This window comes from Salvelinus sp. IW2-2015, unplaced genomic scaffold (genome assembly GCF_002910315.2).
Source record: "Salvelinus sp. IW2-2015 unplaced genomic scaffold, ASM291031v2 Un_scaffold4888, whole genome shotgun sequence".
Taxonomy (NCBI): Eukaryota; Metazoa; Chordata; class Actinopteri; order Salmoniformes; family Salmonidae; genus Salvelinus; species Salvelinus sp. IW2-2015.
This window is the reverse complement of record NW_019946157.1, coordinates 48711-68817: the sequence shown is the minus strand read 5'-3', so window position 1 is coordinate 68817 and position 20107 is coordinate 48711. Positions and strand designations below refer to the sequence as shown.

At 43.2% G+C, this 20107-nt stretch overlaps 1 pseudogene; it reads right to left on the bottom strand.

Moving 5' to 3' along the window:
- Window positions 1-1451: 1451 nt before the first annotated feature.
- Window positions 1452-19516, bottom strand: LOC112077755 (transcription factor E3-like; annotated as a pseudogene).
- Between the last annotated feature and the right edge of the window lie 591 nt (window positions 19517-20107).

Genomic DNA, 20107 nt, shown 5'->3' with positions numbered 1-20107 from the left:
GTGGCGTCCTGCATTAGCATCGAATAGCCCCCGTGATATGCAACGTTTCAGGGAAGTCAGGAACCAATATACAGAGTCAGTTAGGAAAGCAAAGGCTAGCTTTTTCAAACAGAAATGTGCATCCTGTAGCACAAACTCCAAAAAGTTTCTGGGACACTGTAAAGTCCATGGAGAATAAGAGCACCTCCTCCCAACTGCCCACTGCACTGAGGCTAAGAGACACTGTCAACACCGATAAATCTACAATAATCGATCATTTCAATAAGCATTTTTCTACGGCTGGCCATGCTTTCCACCTGGCTATCCCTACCCCGGCCAACATCTCAGCACCCCCTGCAGCAACTTGCCCAAACCCCCCCGTCACCCAAATCCAGACAGCTGATGTTTTGAAAGAGCGGCAAAATCTGGATCCCTACAAATCAGTCGGGCTAGACAATCTGGAGCCTCTCTTTCTAAAATGATCCGCCCGAAATTGTTGCAACCCCTATTACCAGTCTGTTCAACCTCTCTTTCGTATCGTCTCAGATCCCCAAATATTGGAAAGCTGCCGCGGTCATCCCCTTCTTCAAAGGAGGTGACACTCTAGACCCAAACTGTTATAGACCTATATCCATCCTGCCCTGCCTTTCTAAAATCTTTGAAAGACAAGTTAATAAACAGATCACCGACCATTTCGAATCCCACCGTACCTTCTCCACTATGCAATCTGGTTTCCGAGCTGGTCATGGGTGCACCTCAGCCACGCTCAAGGACCGAAACGATATCATAACCGCCATCGATAAAAGACAGTACTGTGCAGCCATCTTCATCGACCTGGCCAAGGCTTTCGACTCTGTCAATCACCGTATTCTTATCGGCAGACTCAATAGCCTTGGGTTCTCAAATGACTGCATCGCCTGGTTCACCAACTACTTCTCAGACAGAGTTCAGTGTGTCAAATAGGAGGGCCTGTTGTCTGGACCTCTGGCAGTCTCTATGGGGGTGCCACAGGGTTCAATTCTCGGGCCGGCTCTTTTCTCTGTATATATCAATGATGTCGCTCTTGCTGCTGGTGATTCTCTGATCCACCTCTACGCAGACGACACCATTCTGTATACATCTGGCCCTTAGCTTAGCTTGTTTGATTGCCTTGCGCAGGGAATAGCTACACTGTTTGTATTCGGTCATGTTTCCGGTCACCTTGCCCTGATTAAAAGCAGTGGTTCGCACTTTCAGTTTCGCGCGAATGCTGCCATCAATCCACGGTTTCTGGTTGGAGAATGTTTTAATAGTTGCTGTGGGTACGACATCGCCAATGCACTTTCTAATGAATTCACTCACCGAATCAGCGTATTCGTCAATGATGTTGTTTGACGCAATGCGGAACATATCCCAAATCCACGTGATCGAAGCTACAAGTGGAGACAGATTAGATCACATATCGGTAGGTACAGCTACAACAGGAGACGAAGTACAGGTGAATAAAAATGTAATCTACAATTTGTAAAACAACTTGTTTCCTCTACAAAATCAAAGCAGACTCATCGTGTTATGTAGAAGTCGTCAGCACGGCCATACAGCCAGTGTTCAAACATGTTGTCCTTTGTAGCTCAGTCGGTTGAGCATGGCACTTACAATGCCCGGGTAGTGGGTTCAATGTCTGGGACCACCCATACGTAAAATATATATATACAAAGAGGATAAAAACATCTGCTAAATGGCATATTATTATATATTATACAAGCCTGGATTCCAACCTGAACCCATGGTGAAACCAGTGTTAAGTATCTGTTATAATATGAATGGCAACCAGTCGTCGGTAGCTGAAAGAAAGCCCTTTGTTATTGTGAGGTGCATCATCTTATATCACATCATCCCTGAAAATAAAAGCTGTGGACCCCAGGAAAACTATCTGCTGCTTTGGCAACTGCTTAACGGGGATCCTAATAAATACCAATACCAAATACCTTATATCAAATTTAAAACATCTAGCCTGGTCCCAGATTGGTTTGTGCTGTTTTGCTACTTTACACAGTACAAAACAGACCTGGAACCAGGCTATAGAATGTCAGCCTTAAAATCACAACATAACAGACCCGGCTCTTATTTCCTTATTGTCACGTCCCGTGTAATACAGTACCAGTCAAAAGTTTGGACACAGCAACGCTGTCATCAAGGCAAAGGGTGGCTTACTTTGAAGAATCTCAAATATAAAATATATTTTGATTTCTTTTAACACTTTTTTGGTTACTACGTGATTCCATATGTGTTATTTCATAGTTTTGAGGTCTTCACTAGTATTCTACAATGTAGAAAATAGTAAAAATAAAGAAAAACCCTGGAATGAGTAGGTGTTCTAAAACTGTTGACTGGTACTGTATATACATGGGGTGTATAAGCACTCATAACACCTCATAGGTACCAGCTACATTACTGCAGTTTAGTGACTGAGAGTGGGGTTAGGGGTCAATTCCATTTTCAATCTAAGAAGAGAATGAAATCTAAGAATAGAATGAAAAAATGGAATTCCTTAATCAAAACTAAAAACATTCTCATTACGTTCTGTTTTTGTTGTTTTTTTCAACCCCTGAACTGCATTGACCCCAGACAGGAACAGGAACAGGGAGTGATAAAGTTCAGGGTTAATCTACTCTCTACTGTCTTGTTGTTGAAAACAATAGAACATTGGGTCTACAAACACAGTAACTGTTTAGTCTACTATATGGCTGGCTGCTCAGACTGGTTCTCCTGTGGGACTCTTTAAAAGCATAACACTCATCTATACAACATGTCTACCAATGAAAAGTGCTGCTCTATGACGTATCCCAAATTGCCCCCTATTTTCTATATACTGCACTCCAGTAGTATCCAGTGTAGCGGAATAGGGTGCTATTTGGGATACACAGACAGTTAATCTGGCTGTTTCAACACAGAATAATGCCATCCCCTTTTTGTTTTGCAGAGTTACACAAATGCTGAGGTCTCATAATTACATACAAATAATGGTTTTTTAATTTCTTATATTTGTGGCTTTCTGAACTGTTGTTACATTGGAACTCCCAACTCCTGTTTCTTTATCTATCATATAGACCAGGGATGGGAAACTCCAGTCCTCAGGGGGGGCTGATTAGAGACACAGTCCCAGATAAACCACCCGACTTCAATAATCAACTAATCATTATCGTCAGTTTAGAATGCAATTAGTTTAAATCAGCTTTTGTTTGCTAAGGATGGAGAAAAAAAGCCAGACCCAAATCAGACCCCTGAGGACTGGAGTCCCCACACCTCTAGCTGGCCAATCCCTGGTCTAGAGTGCGTGTCATTCACAGAACTATCCAATTTAAAAAAAACAGACATAAAAATAGGTTAATGTCTATGTAACGCGTATCACCTACTCTCACGTATTCTGCAATTCATTTGGGATCCTTTTAAGGATTTCTGGAACCTTCCTGCCAGGATTTCTAGAAAACCTGGGGACTAGAATTTTGCAAATCTTAGACTAAACTAAGACCTTTGACCCCGACTCTGTGATTGATGGACGGGGCCATGCATGGTATGTGGAGGCTCCACCCCAGTCCTCTGATAGGCTTAGGGCCTTAAGTCGTGCTCCAGGTGAACTACATTGCAGACTGACTGATCTACAAATAACCTTGTGTCTAGGGTCTAGGAGCTAGGGTGTAGGAGCCAGGGTCTAGGAGCCAGGGTGTAGGAGCCAGGGTCTAGGAGCCAGGATCTAGGAGCCAGGGTCTAGGAGCCAGGGTCTAGGTGCCAGGGTCTAGGTGCCAGGGTCTAGGAGCTAGGGTCTAGGAGCCAGGGTCTAGGAGCTAGGGTCTAGGAGCCAGGGTCTAGGAGCTAGGGTCTAGGAGCTAGGGTCTAGGAGCCAGGGTCTAGGAGCTAGGGTCTAGGAGCTAGGGTCTAGGAGCCATGGTCTAGGAGCTAGGGTCTAGGGAAGGGTCTCCCAAACTCAGTCCTCAGGATCCTAAAGGATGCACGTTTTGGTTTTTGCCCTGGCACTACACAGTGGATTCAAATAATCAATGAACCATAACGCTTTGATCATTTGAATCAGCTGTGTAGTGTTAGGGCACAAACCAAAACGTGCATCCTTTAGGATCTCGAGGAACGAGTTTGGGAAACGCTGGTCTAGGGGTTGGTTTTGGACTCAGCCCAGGCACAGGTCTTCCTCCATGCATGAAGCTGCTCTTGCCTAGCAGTGTAAGGGCTAGGGTCCTTTAACTCAGTCACAAGTCCTCCTCCATGCTGAAGCTGCTCCTGCGGCTGGAGGTCTTGGAGGCTCCTGGGGAGATGGAGGAGAGCAAGGGCTCTCGGGCCCACACCGGGGACATCCCTATCCCCCCATGGTCCATCAAGATGTCCCCAAGACCCATGTCCGGTAGCAGGGAGGAGTGGAAGGCTGCGGCAGACGGGTCGTCCAGCTCAGAGAAGCCCAGAGGAGAAGCCATGTTCATCAGGCCAACCGGCGAGGCCGAGGGGGGTGGAGACAGAAAGGAGGGGGAGGTGGCCTGAAGGCCTGGGCCACCACTCAGGGACAGGAGGGTCTTGGAGAGGGCGTCGCCCGTGCTGGGGTCCAGGGATTGTGATAGGCTGAGGTGTGAGGAGGAGGAGCCCTGGGAGGAGGAGGCGGGGGTGGAGAGGCCGTGGAGGCAGGCCTGCATCTCTAGCTCCTGTAGAGAGAAACAACAACGGTCGACACTTCAGTTTAGTTCATGAGACCATTTTTAAAACAATTTGCGTCATGCCTAAGAACAGCCCTTAGCTGTGCATTATTCATGATAATGCATAGATTCTCATGCCTAAATCCTTAATTAATGTACAGTAGAAATAGTAGAGGCCCTAGCGCACTGCCATGGGGGACGCCACGGATTATTGATTTCGCCTGAGACAATTTACTTCTAGCACTTCCAAAGAAACAAGATCATTCCAATATCACACGTAAGTAACTACCAGCCTTCCTTGCAGCATACTGACTGACTACCAGCCTTCCTTTCAGCATACTGATTGACTACCAGCCTTCCATTCAGCATACTGACTGACTACCAGCCTTCCTTGCAGCATACTGATTGACTACCAGCCTTCCTTTCAGCATACTGATTGACTACCAGCCTTCCTTGCAGCATACTGATTGTACTACCAGCCTCTTGCGACATACTGATTGACTACCAGCCTTCTTTCAGCATATTGATTGACTACCAGCCTTCCTTGCAGCATACTGATTGACTACAGCCTTCCTTCAGCATACTGATTGACTTACCAACCTTCCTTTCACATACTGATGTACTACCAGCCTTCTTTCAGCAATCTGATTGACAACCAGCCTTCCTTGCGACATACTGATTGACTACCAGCCTTTCCTTGACAGCATACTGATTGACTACCAGCCTTCCTTGGCAGCATACTGATTGACTACCAGCCTTCCATTCAGCATACTGATTGACTACCAGCCTTCCTTGAGCATACTGATTGACTACCAGCCTGCCTATTCAGCATACTGATTGACTACCAGCCATTGCCTTTCAGCATACTGATTGACTACACAGCCTTCCTTTCAGCATACTGATTGACTACCAGCCTTCCTGCAGCATACTGACTGACTACAGCCTTCTTGCGGCATACTGATTGACTACCAGCCTTCCATTCAGCATACGATTGACTACAAGCCTTCCTTTCAGCATACTGATTGACTACCAGCCTTCCTTGCAGCATACTGGATTGACTATCAGCCTTCCTTGGCAGCATACTGATTGACTACCACCTTCTTCGCATGACCGTGATTTGACTACAGCTTCCATTCAGCATACTGATTGACTACCGCCTTCCTTCAGCATACTGATGACTCAGCTTCTTGCAGCATACTGATTGACTACCTGCCTTCCTTTCAGCATATCTGATTGACTACCAGCCTTCCTTGCAGCATACTGATTGACTACCAGCCTTCCTTACAGCATACTGATTGCCTGTTTGACGTTATTTTCCTAACCTGTATGCGTAGCAGTAGGCTGCGGTTGCTGTGCTCCAGTTTCCTCTGTCTGGTCTGTTCCACTCCTTGGCTCTCTGCTGCTCTTTCTGCAGCCTCTGATGTAGTCCACAGACGCCTTCAGGATGGTGCCCTTGTTCCAGCGTGTCTCCCTGTCTCCGTAGCACGGGGGTCAGTGGGGAGAAAGGAACAGCGAGGTGATTAATATTGAATAGTACGGGGGGGGGGGGGGGGGGGTTTAGGGAATGGAACAGTGACGTTGCAGTTAACAATTTAAGCATCTATAGTAATCATATAGGATTTAATGTACGTCTGTCATGATGAAAAATCATGCACTTGAGAACATCAAATGTGTTATCTGCTCTATATCATTTCTGTCCATACTCACATGGTCACTAGATTTGGGTTAGGAGAATAAGGGTCAAGGGTTCATATTTCTGTCCATAACTCACAGGTCACTAGATTGGGTTAGGTAAATAAGGGTCAGTGTCATTTCTGTCCATACTCACAGGTCACTTAGATTTGGTTAGGGAAATAAGGGTCAGGGTTCATTTCTGTCCATACTCACAGGTCACTAGATTTGGGTTAGGGTAAATAAGGGTCAGGGTTCATTTCTGTCCATACTCACAGGTCACTAGATTTGGGTTAGGGTAATAAGGGTCAGGTTCATTTCGTCCATACTCACAGGTCACGAGATTTGGGTTAGGGTAATAAGGGCAGGGTTCATTTCTGTCCATCTCACAGGTCACAGATTTGGGTTAGGGTAAATAAGGGTCAGGGTCATTTCTGTCCATACTCACAGGTTACAGATTGTGGTTAGGGTAAATAAGGGTCAGGGTCATTTCTGTCCATACTCACAGGTCACTAGATTTGGGTTAGGGAAATAGGGTCAGGTTCATTTCTGTCCATACTCACAGGTCAGCTAGATTTGGTTAGGGTAAATAAGGGTCAGGTTCATTTCTGTCCATACCACAGGTCACTAGAATTGGTTAGGGTAAATAAGGGTCAGGGTTCATTTCTGTCCATACTCACAGGTCACTAGATTTGGGTTAGGGTAAAGTAAGGGTCAGGGTTCATTTCTGTCCATACTCACAGGTCACTAGATTTGGGTTAGGGTAACTAAGGGTTAATTTCTGTCCATAGGAACTCACGGGTCACTAGACTTGGGGATGAGAGCCCCCAGTTCCTTGATGCGATCGTTGATGTTGAACCTCCTCCGTCTCTCAACTAGGAAGAACCAATAACATGTCATCATTACCACCAAGGTGCTGTTAAAAAATGTGTTAGACGTAATAAAATACATTTAAAATATAGGCATCCCATTGGCAGTAAATGTATTAATCTATACTCACTCTGGTTATGATTGTCCTTTTTCTGTCGCTCCTTCATCATCGCTTTAGCCTCCACCACTAGAAGAGACATTTAATATTAGGAGTCATGGATGAAGACAGCTTGAAGCATAAATACAAAGAGATATAAAAAATATAAAAATAAAGAATTCATTCATTACTTGATGCATGTTTAGAATGTCTAAAATAACAAAACACACTACAAGTCATAAGATACATAACATATGGTGCAGTACTGGTGATATTAGATATACTGAGTGTACAAAACATTAGGAACAGCCCCCCCCTTCCCAGATTCACCTGGTCAGTCTATGTCAAATGCCAGTGAAGTTGAAAAAGGCCACATCCAAATGGAGAGAGTGGGGAATCTAATCAATTGGGCTCGTGATTTGAGCAGCGGTCTAAGGCACTGCATCTCAGTGCTAAAGGCGTCACTACAGACACCCTGGTTTGAATCCAGGCTGTGTCACAACCGGCCGTGATCGGGAGTCACGTAATTGGCCCAGCGTCGTCAGGGTTTGGCCGGGGTAGGCCGTCAAAGTAAATAAGAATTGGTTCTTAACTGACTTGCCAAGTTAAAAAAAACAAAAAACATATTTAATAGAAATTGCAGAAAGGCAGAGCGGAAGTGGAGAAAGTCAAAGTTGCAGGTCCATTATGATATTCTGAGAGAGCTTCTTGGCGTATATAACAAGGCCATTAGAAATGCCAGACGAGCTCGTTTTTCTAACTTGATCACTATTAATCAGAGAGCGCTCTTCTCCACCATTGATGCCCTGATAAATCCTACCCACGCACACCTATGTGAACTTTCCTCCACATACTAAATGTGATGAGTTTGTGGCATATTTCAGAGATAAGATAACCAACATTAGGTTGGGTATCAGTCAAGACGTGATGAGAAGTTTAATGATTTGTTCCCGAGCCGACCACTCAAAGGCACTATGGATTCATATTCCCCTGGTTGACACAGACATGCTCAGGAAAGTGATGTCACAACTTAAGCTTTCTTACATGCCTTCTTGATCCCCACCTTCTTCAAAACAGTTTTTAGTTGCATATCTGAAGAAGTGCAAGCTATTGTTAATCTCTTCTTGTTCACAGCTACTTTCCCCACGGCACTAGAAACTGATACGGTGAAACCCATTCTGAAGGAAAGTAATTTAGATTCTTCAGCTCTTAACAATTTTCACAATTTTTTTTGTTGCCAATCTCCAACCTTCCACTTTTAAGCAAAATTCTGATTGAATTGATTTTTAAACACATAAATGATTTTTTGAAGAGTCCACCACAGCACAGAGACAGCCTTAGTTAAAGTGGTAAATGGTCTTAGAGCCGACACAGATGCCAAAACAACTCTCTGTCCTTGTACTCTTTAAGTGTGGCATTCGACACTGGTGACCATGATGTGCTTCTGGACAGACTGGAGAGGTGGGTTGGCCTCTCTGGTCCAGTTCTAAATTGGGTTAGAACCTATTTAACCAGGTCAATTGTTTTTTTTGTGTGAACATAACTCAGAGAAAATAAATATCACGTGGCGTTCCACAAGGTTCGATTTTGGGTCCGGTACAGTTCAGTTTCTATACACTGCATCCGGAAAGAATTCAGACCCTTTGACTTTTTGTTGCGTTACAACCTTATTCTAAAATGTATTAAATTGTTTCCCCCCCCACTCATCTATCTACACACAATAGCCCATAATGACAAAGCAAAAACATTTTTTACAAATGTTTTTCTAATTTAAAAAATAAATAAATGAAATATTACATTTACATAAGTATTCAGACGCTTTATTCAGTACTTTGCTGAAGCACCTTGGGCAGCGATTACAACATCGAGTCTTCTTGGGTTTGACGCTACAAGCTTGACACACCTGTATTTGCGGAGTTTCTCCCATTCTTCTCTGCAGATCCTCTCAAGCTCTGTCAGGTTGGATGGGGAGCATCGCTGCACAGCTATTTTCAGGTCCCTCCAGAGATGTTCGATCGGGTTCAACGCCGGGCTTTGGCTGGGCCACTCAAGGACATTCAGAGACTTATCCCGAAGCCACTCCTGCATTGTCTTGGCTGTGTGCTTAGAGTCGTTGTCCTGTTGGAAGGTGAATCTTCGCCCCAGTCTGAGGTCCTGAGTGCTCTAGAGCAGGTTTTCATCAAGGATCTCTCTGTACTTTGCTCCGTTCCTCTTTCCCTCAATCCTGACTAGTCTAACAGTCCCTGCCGCTAAAAAACATCCCCACAGCATGATGCTGCCACCGCCATGCTTCACCATAGGGATGGTGCCAGGTTTCTAGGAAGAGTCTTGGTGGTTCCAAACTTCTTCCATTTAAGAATGATGGAGGCCACTGTATTCTTGGGGACCTTCAATGCTGTGTAAATGTTTTGGTACCCTTCCCCAGATCTGTGCCTCGACACCATCCTGTCTCGGAGCTCTACAGACAATTCCTTCGACCACATGGCTTGGTTTTTGCTCTGACATTCACTGTCAACTGTGGGATCTTATATAGACAGGTGTGTGCCTTTCCAAATCATGTCCAATCAATTGAATTTACCACAGGTGGACTCCAATCAAGTTGTAGAAACATCTCAGAGATGATCAATGGAAACAGGATACACCTGAGCTCAATTTCGAGTCTCATAGCAAAAGCGTCTGAATACTTATGTAAATAACGTATTCGTTTTTTAAATTTTTAATACATTTGCAAACATTTCTAAAAAACGTTTTTCACTTTGTCATTATGGGTTTTGTGTGTAGATTGATGAAGGAAAACATTAATTGAATAAATTTTAGAATAAGGCTGTAATGAACAAAATGTGGAAAAAGTCAACCAGTCTGAATACTTTCCAAATGCAGCTTTTAGCAACGTTTTCAGAAAGCACAGCACTGATTTTCACTGCTACGCAGGCGATACAGAACTTTACATTTCTGTGAGGACAGACGCTGGGAGATGGGAAGCAAGTACAGGGAGTAAACATTTAATGAATAACGGACATGAACCGAAACAAGGACAGCGTCTGGACAAGAGGAAACATAACGGCAATAATGCAGACATGGGGATGAAACTGAGGAGCAGACAGATATAGGGGAGGCAATCAATAAGGCAATAGAGTCCAGGTGAGTCCCATCAAGCGCTGATGCGCGTAAGGATGGTGACAGGTGTGCGTAATGATGGGCCGCCTGGCGCCCTCGAGCGCCAGAGACTGGGAGCAGGAGCAGGCATGACACATGTCTGTGTCACCAGAGGATTTCAGCTCCATGGATAAATTATTAGACTTAAAATAGATTTAGATTTAAAATACTTGGATGGCTCACAACTTCCTCCAGCTAAATGAAGACAACAATGAGGTACTTATTGTTGGAGGAAAAGCACAGAGACAGAATCTGGCCACATATTTTAATTCACGGGCAATAAAGATAAAACACGAGGTAAAACACATATGTGTTATTAGATTCTGAACTCAATTTCAAATCACACATTAGGAATGTGACCAAAATAGCTTTTTACCACCTGAGGAACAATGCCACGGTTTCTCTCTCAGGCTGATACAGAGAGACTCGTCCTTTTATAACAAGCAAGCTTGACTACTGTAATGCTCTCCTGTCTGGTCTACCCAGGAAAGCCATTGGTCAACTGTAAACCCTACAGAATGCTGCAGGCTACTGACCAAGACCAGACGGACAGAACACATTACACCGGGTTTTAAAGTCTATGCACTGGCAGCTTGTGAGTTTTAGAATTAATTTGAAAGATTCTTCTATTGGTTTTTAAATCGATTGTGCACCCCAATGTATGTCAGACATGCTTTTAAGTTATGTACCCAGTAGGTTCCTCAGGTCCACTGGCCTTTTAACTATCCCAAAGCCTAGGACCAAGAGACATGGAGAGGCAGCCTTTTAAATATCCCAAAGCCTAGGACCAAGAGGCATGGAGAGGCAGCCTTTTAAATATCCCAAAGCCTAGAACCAAGAGACATGGAGAGGCAGCCTTTTAAATATCCCAAAGCCTAGGACCAAGAGGCCTGGAGAGGCAGCCTTTTAAATATCCCAAAGCCTAGGACCAAGAGACATGGAGAGGCAGCCTTTTAACTTATCAAAGCTAGGACCAAGAGGCATGGAGAGACAGCCTTATAACTATCCCAAAGCTAGGACCAAGAGACATGGAGAGGCAGCTTGTTAAATATCCCAAAGCCTAGGACCAAGAGACATGGAGAGGCAGCCTTTTAAATATCCCAAAGCCTAGGACCAAGAGGCATGGAGAGACAGCCTTTTAAATATCCCAAAGCCTAGGACCAAGAGGCATGGAGAGGCAGCCTTTAGTTACTATGCCCCCAGCTTCTGGAATAGTCTGCCAGAGAACCTGAAGGGGGATGAAACTGTGGACATATTTAAAATAAAACACACCTTTTTAACTTTGTTTTTCCTTTTTTATCCTCTTAAATATTTCATTTTTTATTTTCATTGTTTTATTTTTTCTGTAAAGCACATTGTCTGAAAGCATTCCATGTCTGAAATGTGCTGTGTAAATAAAGCTTGATTTGATTTGATGTTCCTATTGTTTTGTACACTCAGTCTATATTACCAGAGATGAACTAGAAAGAGGGAATGACTGAGCGGAAAGCGGAGGCAGAGCTTTATATTGAGAAACATGACTATGGCTCTAAGGCTGAGGCAGAGCTTTATATTGAGAAACATATAGACGAGGACTGATGGCTCTGGTTGTGACTGACTGACTGGACAGGGGAAGTCTGGGTGAGCAATGCTGAGTAAGAACTTTAAAGAGAGAATGAGTGAGAGAAAAAGAGAGAGAGAGAGAGAGAATGAGAGCGAGAGAGCAAAATGGGGGAGGGAGAGAGATACAGAAAGACAGAAACTGAGCGAGAGACCGGGTAAGAGAGAGATAGACCGAGTAAGAGAAAAAGACAGTAAGAGAGAGAGACAGCATAAGAGAGCGACAGAGACAGAGTAAGAGAGAGAGAGACAGAGTAAGAGATAGACAGCCAGGAAGTTGAGAGACAGGGAGAAAAAGAGAGATAGAGAGAGACAGAGTAAGAGATAGACAGTCAGGAAGTTGAGAGACAGGGAGAAATAGAGAGATAGAGAGAGACAGAGTAAGAGATAGACAGCCAGGAAGTTGAGAGACAGGGAGAAAAAGAGAGATAGAGAGACAGTTAAGAAACAGCTAGGGATTGAGTGTGATTTAGAGACCAGGCAGACAAGAGAAAGATAGAGATATGAGCGAGACGGGGTACTGAAGGATAAAGGTGATTGAGAGAAGAACTATTTACCGGTACCGGTTAACTCAGTCTTGATGGTGTGCAAGTCAGCAGGACAGGAGTTAGAGACGGTGACGGTAGGAGCAACCATCCCTCCACTGCTGTACACATCCAGCATGTTCCTTGACACTGGCAGCTGTATACACACGACAACAACATTCATAAGGTGTAAACAACAACAACAAGATACAACAGCTTTTAGAGGCCATCAACAACTTCCCAACTGTAGTACTTAGGCCTACTTTCTCCCTCATCCAATCAGAAGGCAGTAACAACAGAATGTGCTTTGATGTCAGAAGTCTAGGAGTCTCAACAAATTAAGACGTAACTCCAGTGATAACTTCCCTGGGACGCTGATCGTGTGAATTCCAGACTCCGTCTAATGTCTACATATCAGACAAGGTTCGGGTTGCAAAAATTCTGTTAACTTTCCACAAATTTCCTGGTTCTGCAGAAATCCTGGTTGGAAAATAGATTCCTGGAATCAGGAGGAAATAAAGAGAAAATCTGGAAACTATCCAACCAGGATTTCTAAAAAAAAATATATATACAGTATATTTTTTGTGGGGGGAAAGTTACTGTCATTTTTTGCAACCCTAGCCAAGGTATAACATGGTACTGATCTCTCACCTCTCTCTCTGCCCAGTGGACAGACTTCAACCTCTAATCAAATAGATGCTGTACATTATATTAATCCAAAACAGCACAAACAAAAAGCAACCCCTGACTGGTACACATCACTAAATGTACAAACAAAATAAGAGTACATCTAAAAAGACAGAAGGAAAAATCCCCCAAAAAACGATGAAATACCTGACTAAACTCAACTCACAATGCGAACAATACTTTGGGAGTCATAAAACACGGAACTCCATGGATGGACATGACACAGATCTTTAAAACACGGAACTCCATGGATGGACATGACACAGATCTTTAAAACACGGAACTCCATGGATGGACATGACACAGATCTTTAAATAGACTGTGTGTCTTTTAGACTCCTTCCTCTTCGCCCATTGTCCCCACCGTGGCCGTGCTTTCAGAGTATTAACATACCATAGAAAAACATTCAAATAAATCAACATAGAAAACATAGAAAGCCGGCATTTTAATATACACTATGCCTTTAATATACACTATGCCTTTAATATACACTATGCCTTTAATATACACTATGCCTTTAATATACACTATGCCTTTCAGCAGACGCATTTATCCTAAGCGACTTAGTCACGCGTGTGTACATTTCCCCCCACATATTATGATGTTAGGGGGTGGTGCTGGATATGTTGAATATTATGTTGAACAACGGTGAATCAAATCAAATCAAGTTTATTTTATATAGCCCTTCGTACATCAGCTAATATCTCGAAGTGCTGTACAGAAACCCAGCCTAAAACACCCAAACAGCAAGCAATGCAGGTGTAGAAGCACAGTGGCTAGGAAAAAACTCCCTAGAAAGGCCCAGAACCTAGGAAGAAACCTAGAGAGGAACCAGGCTATGAGGGGTGGCCAGTCCTCTTCTGGCTGTTTAACAGTTTAACAGGCACCGTGCAGAGTGTGTTAACAGTTTAACAGGCACCGTGAGAGTGTGTTACATTTAACAGGCACCTTGCAGAGTGTGTTAACAGTTTAACAGGCACCATGCGTGTGTTACAGTTTAACAGGCACCATGCAGAGTGTGTTAACAGTTTAACAGGCACCATGCAGAGTGTGTTAACAGTTTAACAGGCCACCATGCAGAGTGTGTGTGTTAACAGTTTAACAGGCACCATGCAGAGTGTGTTAACAGTTTAACAGGCCCATGCAGAGTGTGTTAACAAGTTTAACAGGCACATGCAGAGTGTGTTAAACAGTTTAACAGGCACCGTGCAGAAGTGGTGTTTAACAGTTTAACAGGCACGTGCAGAGTGTGTTAACAGTTTAACAGGCACCATGCAGATGTGTTAACAGTTTAACAGGCACCATGCAGAGTGGTGGTTTAACAGTTTAAACAGGCACGTGCAGAGTGTGTTAACAGTTTTAACGGGCACCGTGCAGAGTGTGTTAACAGTTTAACAGGCACCGTGCAGAGTGTGTTAACAGTTTAACAGGCCACCGTGCAAGATGGTGTAAACAGTTTAACAGGCACCAGCAGAGGTGGTGTTAACAGTTTAACAGGCACCGTGCAGAGTGTGTTAACAGTTTAACAGGCACCTGCAGAGTGTGTTAACAGTTTAACAGGCACCATGCAGAGTGGTGTTAACAGCTTAACAGGCACCATGCAGAGTGTGTTAACAGTTTTAACAGGCACCATGCAGAGTGTGTTAACAGTTTTTAACAGGCACCATGCATGAGTGTGTTAACAGTTTAACAGGCACCATGAGAGTTGTGTAACAGTTACAGGCACATGCAGAGTGTGTTTAACAGTTTTAACAGGCACCGTGCGAGTGTGTACAGTTTAACAGGCACCGTGCAGAGTGTGTTAACAGTTTAACAGGCACCGTGCAGAGTGTGTTACAGTTTAACAGGCACATGCAGAGTGTGATAACAGTTTAACAGGCACCATGCAGAGTGTGTTAACAGTTTAACAGGCACCATGCAGAGTGTGTTAACAGTTTAACAGGCACCGTGCAGAGTGTGTTAGCAGTTTAACAGGCACATGCAGAGTGTGTTAACAGTTTAACAGGCACCACGCAGAGTGTGTTAACAGTTTAAGGCACCGTGCAGAGTGTGTTAACAGTTTAACAGGCACCATGCAGAGTGTGTAACAGCTTTAACAGGCACACGCAGAGTGTGTTTAACAGTTTTAACAGGCACCAGCAGAGTGTGTTAACAGTTTAACAGGCACATGCAGAGTGTTTAACAGTTTAACAGGCACCGTGCAGAGTGTGATACAGTTTAACAGGCACCATTGCAGAGTGTGTTAACAGCTTTAACAGGCACCATGCAGAGTGTGTTAACAGTTTAACAGGCACCGTGCAGAGTGTGTTAACAGCTAAGGCACCATGCAGAGTGTGTTAAAGTTTAACAGGCACCGTGCAGAGTGTGCTAACAGTTTAACAGGCACCATGCAGAGTGTGTTAACAGTTTAACAGGCACCATGCAGAGTGTGTTAACAGTTAACAGGCACCATGCAGAGTGTGTTACAGTTTAACAGGCACCATGCAGAAGTGTGTTAACAGTTTAACAGGCACCATGCAGAGTGTGTTACAGTTTAACAGCACCATGCAGAGTGTGTTAACAGTTTAACAGGCACCATGCAGAGTGTGATAACAGTTTAACAGGCACACGCAGAGTGTGATAAGTTTAACAGGCACCATGCAGAGTGTGTTAACAGTTTTAACAGGCACCATGCAGAGTGTGTTAACAGTTTAACAGGCACCGTGCAGAGTGTGTTTAACAGTTTAACAGGCACCATGCAGAGTGCCTGTTAATCTCAACGGTTAATATGACAACACTATCGTACTATTCACAACAGGATCAATAGATACAGTATAAACACGTTGTTAGCATGTCTACATCTCAGTGTATTAATATCAGATACACGTGTTAGCATGTCTACATCTCAGTTCATTAATAGAATCAGTAATAACGAGTTGTTAGCATGTCTACATCTCAGCTTCATTAATAGAATACAGTAATAAACGAGTGTTAGCATGTCTACTCTCAGTGTCATTAATAGAATACAGTAATAAACAGTTGTAGCATGTCTACATCTCAGTTTCATTAATAGAATACAGTATAAACACGTTGTTAGCATGTCTACATCTCAGTTTCATTAATAGAATACAGTAATAAACACGTTGTTAGCATGTCTACATCTCAGCTTCATTAATAGAATACGTTAATAACACGTTGTTAGCATGTCTAACATCTCAGTTCCATTCATAGAATACAGTAAAAACACGTTGTTAAGCATTTCTACATCTCAGTTTCATTCATAGAATACAGTATAAACACGTTGTTAGCATGTCTACATTCAGTTTAATTCATAGAATACAGTATAAACACGTTTGTTAGCATGTCTACATCTCAGCTTCATTAATAGAATACAGTAAAAACGAGTTGTTAGCATGTCTACATCTCAGCTTCATTAATAGAATACAGTAATAAACACGTTGTTAGCATGTCTCCATCTCAAGCTTCATTAATAGAAATACAGTAATAACAAGTTGTTAGCATGTCTATTCAGCTTCATTCATAGAATACAGTAATAAACACGTTGTTAGCATGTCTACATCTCAGTTTCATTCATAGATACAGTAATAAACACGTTGTTAGCATGTCTACATCTCAGTTTCATTCATAGAATACAGTAATAAACACGTTGTTAGCATGTCTACATCTCAGCTTCATTAATAGAATATACAGTAATAAACGAGTTGTTAGCATGTCTACATCTCAGCTTCATTAATAGAATACAGTAATAAACACCGTTGTTAGCATGTCTACATCTCAGCTTCATTAATAGAATACAGTAATAACCAAGTTGTTAGCATGTCTACATCTCAGCTTCATTCATAGAATACAGTAATAAACACGTTGTTTAGCATGTCTACATCTCAGTTTCATTCATAGAATACAGTAATAAACACGTTGTTAGCATGTCTACATCTCAGTTTCATTCATAGAATACAGTAATAAACACGTTGTTAGCATGTCTACATCTCAGTTTCATTCATAGAATACAGTAATAAACGAGTTGTTAGCATGTCTACATCTCAGCTTCATTCATAGAATACAGTAATATAACACGTTGTTAGCATGTCTACATCTCAGCTTCATTAATAGAATACAGTAATAACCAAGTTGTTAGCATGTCTACATCTCAGCTTCATTCATAGAATAACAGTATATAAACACGTTGTTAGCATGTCTACATCTCAGTTTCATTCATAGAATCAGTAATAAACACGTTGTTAGCATGTCTACATCTCAGTTTCATTCATAGAATACAGTAATAAACACGTTGTTAGCATGTCTACATCTCAATTTCAAGTTAAGCTAGACCCTGTAGACAGCTACAAATGTCCAAAATCAACTCAGTGAGAATGTAAACCTAAGCAAATCAAAAAACAAAAAACCTGTCTTATCTCATCTAACCTCAAACAAATTCCACAGAACAACAATATTTAGTTTACTCAATCATCTGATTTATTTTGTGATCATGCTGCTGCTCCTGCAGAACAACCAGTATCCTCATCTTTCTCCTGCCGAACCAAACTGCTCTCACACTCAGCCGCTTCCCCTTTCTCTCAGACAAGGCGGTTGAGAAATGGGGAAACATGTTCAGGAGAGAGAAAAAAACACCTCTCCTCTCTTTCTCTCCAGTCCACTGTTAGCTAACCTTTAGTCTTCTTAGTTGGCTAACTCTCTCTCCACATTCTTCACAGTTAAGCTATCAGCATTCTACACCCAGGCAGCCCCCTCCCTATCCTCAGCACCATGCTGACCCACCCTACCCTGCTGTAACCCTGGCCTGCTCTGGCCTGCTCTAGCCTTGTTTCTGGCTACTGTTAGCCATCTGTCCAAAGTGTGTTTACTCTCACAGCCAGACTGGATTCCACAGTCCTGCTCCAAGAAAACAACCAATTACTGCTCGCCCCCCCCCCCAAAAAAAAAATCAATGATGGACAATAGAGACCAAGCTTCAATGTGTTGATAAGCCATAAGAGCGAGGGTCAACTTTCAGTGGAGATAGAAGGATTCCATTATTAACTGCTTGCTGCGATAGCAAGCCACAAAAAGGCTTACTATGTGTGTGTTTCACTTGAAGAAGTGGGCCAACAGATGATTCATTCATCTCCAGGAGTGAATGCATAGTCATATGTTGTTGGTATGATATTTTGCTACGTACCCTGTTGGCTAGGCTGTAGTGCAGAGTCCATCAACTTACAGAAGGATACGTACCGTGTTGGCTAGCTGTAGGCCAGAGTCCATCAACTTACAGGAGGATCAGTACCGTGTTGGCTAGCTGTAGGCCAGAGTCCATCAACTTACAGAAGGATACGTACCGTGTTGGCTAGCTGTAGGCCAGAGTCCATCAACTTACAGGAGGATCAGTACCGTGTTGGCTAACTGTAGGCCAGAGTCCATCAACTTACAGGAGGATCAGTACCGTGTTTGGCTAGCTGTAGGCCAGAGTCCATCAACTTACAGAAGGATACGTACGTGTTGGCTAGCTGTAGGCCAGAGTCCATCAACTTATAGGAGGATCAGTACGTGTTGGCTAACTGTAGGCCAGAGTCCATCAACTTACAGAAGGATACGTACCGTGTTGGCTAGCTGTAGGCCAGAGTCCATCAACTTACAGAAGGATACGTACCCTGTTGGCTAGCTGTAGTGCAGAGTCCATCAACTTACAGAAGGATACGTCCGTGTTGGCTAGCTGTAGGCCAGAGTCCATCAACTTACAGAAGGATCGTACCGTGTTGGCTAGCTGTAGTGCAGAGTCCATCAACTTACAGAAGGATACGTACCCTGTTGGCTAGCTGTAGTGCAGAGTCCATCAACTTACAGAAGGATACGTACCCTGTTGGCTAGCTGTAGTGCAGAGTCCATCAACTTACAGAAGGCTATGTACCTGTTGGCTAGCTGTAGGCCAGAGTCCATCAACTTACAGAAGGATACGTACCCTGTTGGGCTAGCTGTAGTGCAGAGTCCATCAACTTACAGAAGGATCGTACCTGGTTGGCTAGCTGTGTGCAGAGTCCACATCAACTTACAGGAAGGCTATGTACCCGTTGGTAGCTGTAGTGCAGAGTCCATCAACTTACAGAAGGATCAGTACCGTGTTGGCTAGCTGTAGGCCAGAGTCCATCAACTTACAGAAGGATACGTACCGTGTTGGCTAGCTGTAGTCCAGGGTCCATCAACTGAAAGAACTCATCGTTGAGACCGGATTCAAAACTGATGATGCCATCAATCACATCTTCCATCTGAAAGACAAACAGCTCTGGGGTCAGTAGAGGAAGATATATATATGTACATACACACATATACACTACCGTTCAAAAGTTTGGGGTCACCTAGAAATGACCTTGTTTTTGAAAGAAAAGCACATTTTTGGTCCATTAAAATAACATCAAATTGATCAGAAATACAGTGTAGACATTGTTAATGTTGTAAATGACTATTGTAGTTGGAAACGGCAGATTTTTTATGGAATATCTACATAGGCGTACAGAGTAGAGGTCGACCAATTAATCAGAATGGCCGATTAATTAGAGCCGATTTCAAGTTTTCATAACAATCGGAAATCTGTATTTTTGGACACCTTTATTTAATCTTTATTTAACGAGGCAAGTCAGTTAAGAACACATTCTTATTTTCAATGACAGCCTAGGAACGGTTGGTTAACCGCCTCGTTCAGGGGCAGAACGACAGATTTTTACCGTGTCAGCTCGGGGGATTCAATCTTGCAACCTTACAGTTCACTAGTCCAAAGCTCTAACCACCTGATTACATTGCACTCCACGAGGAGCCTGCCTGTTACGCGAATGCAGTAGAAGCCAAGGTAAGTTGCTAGC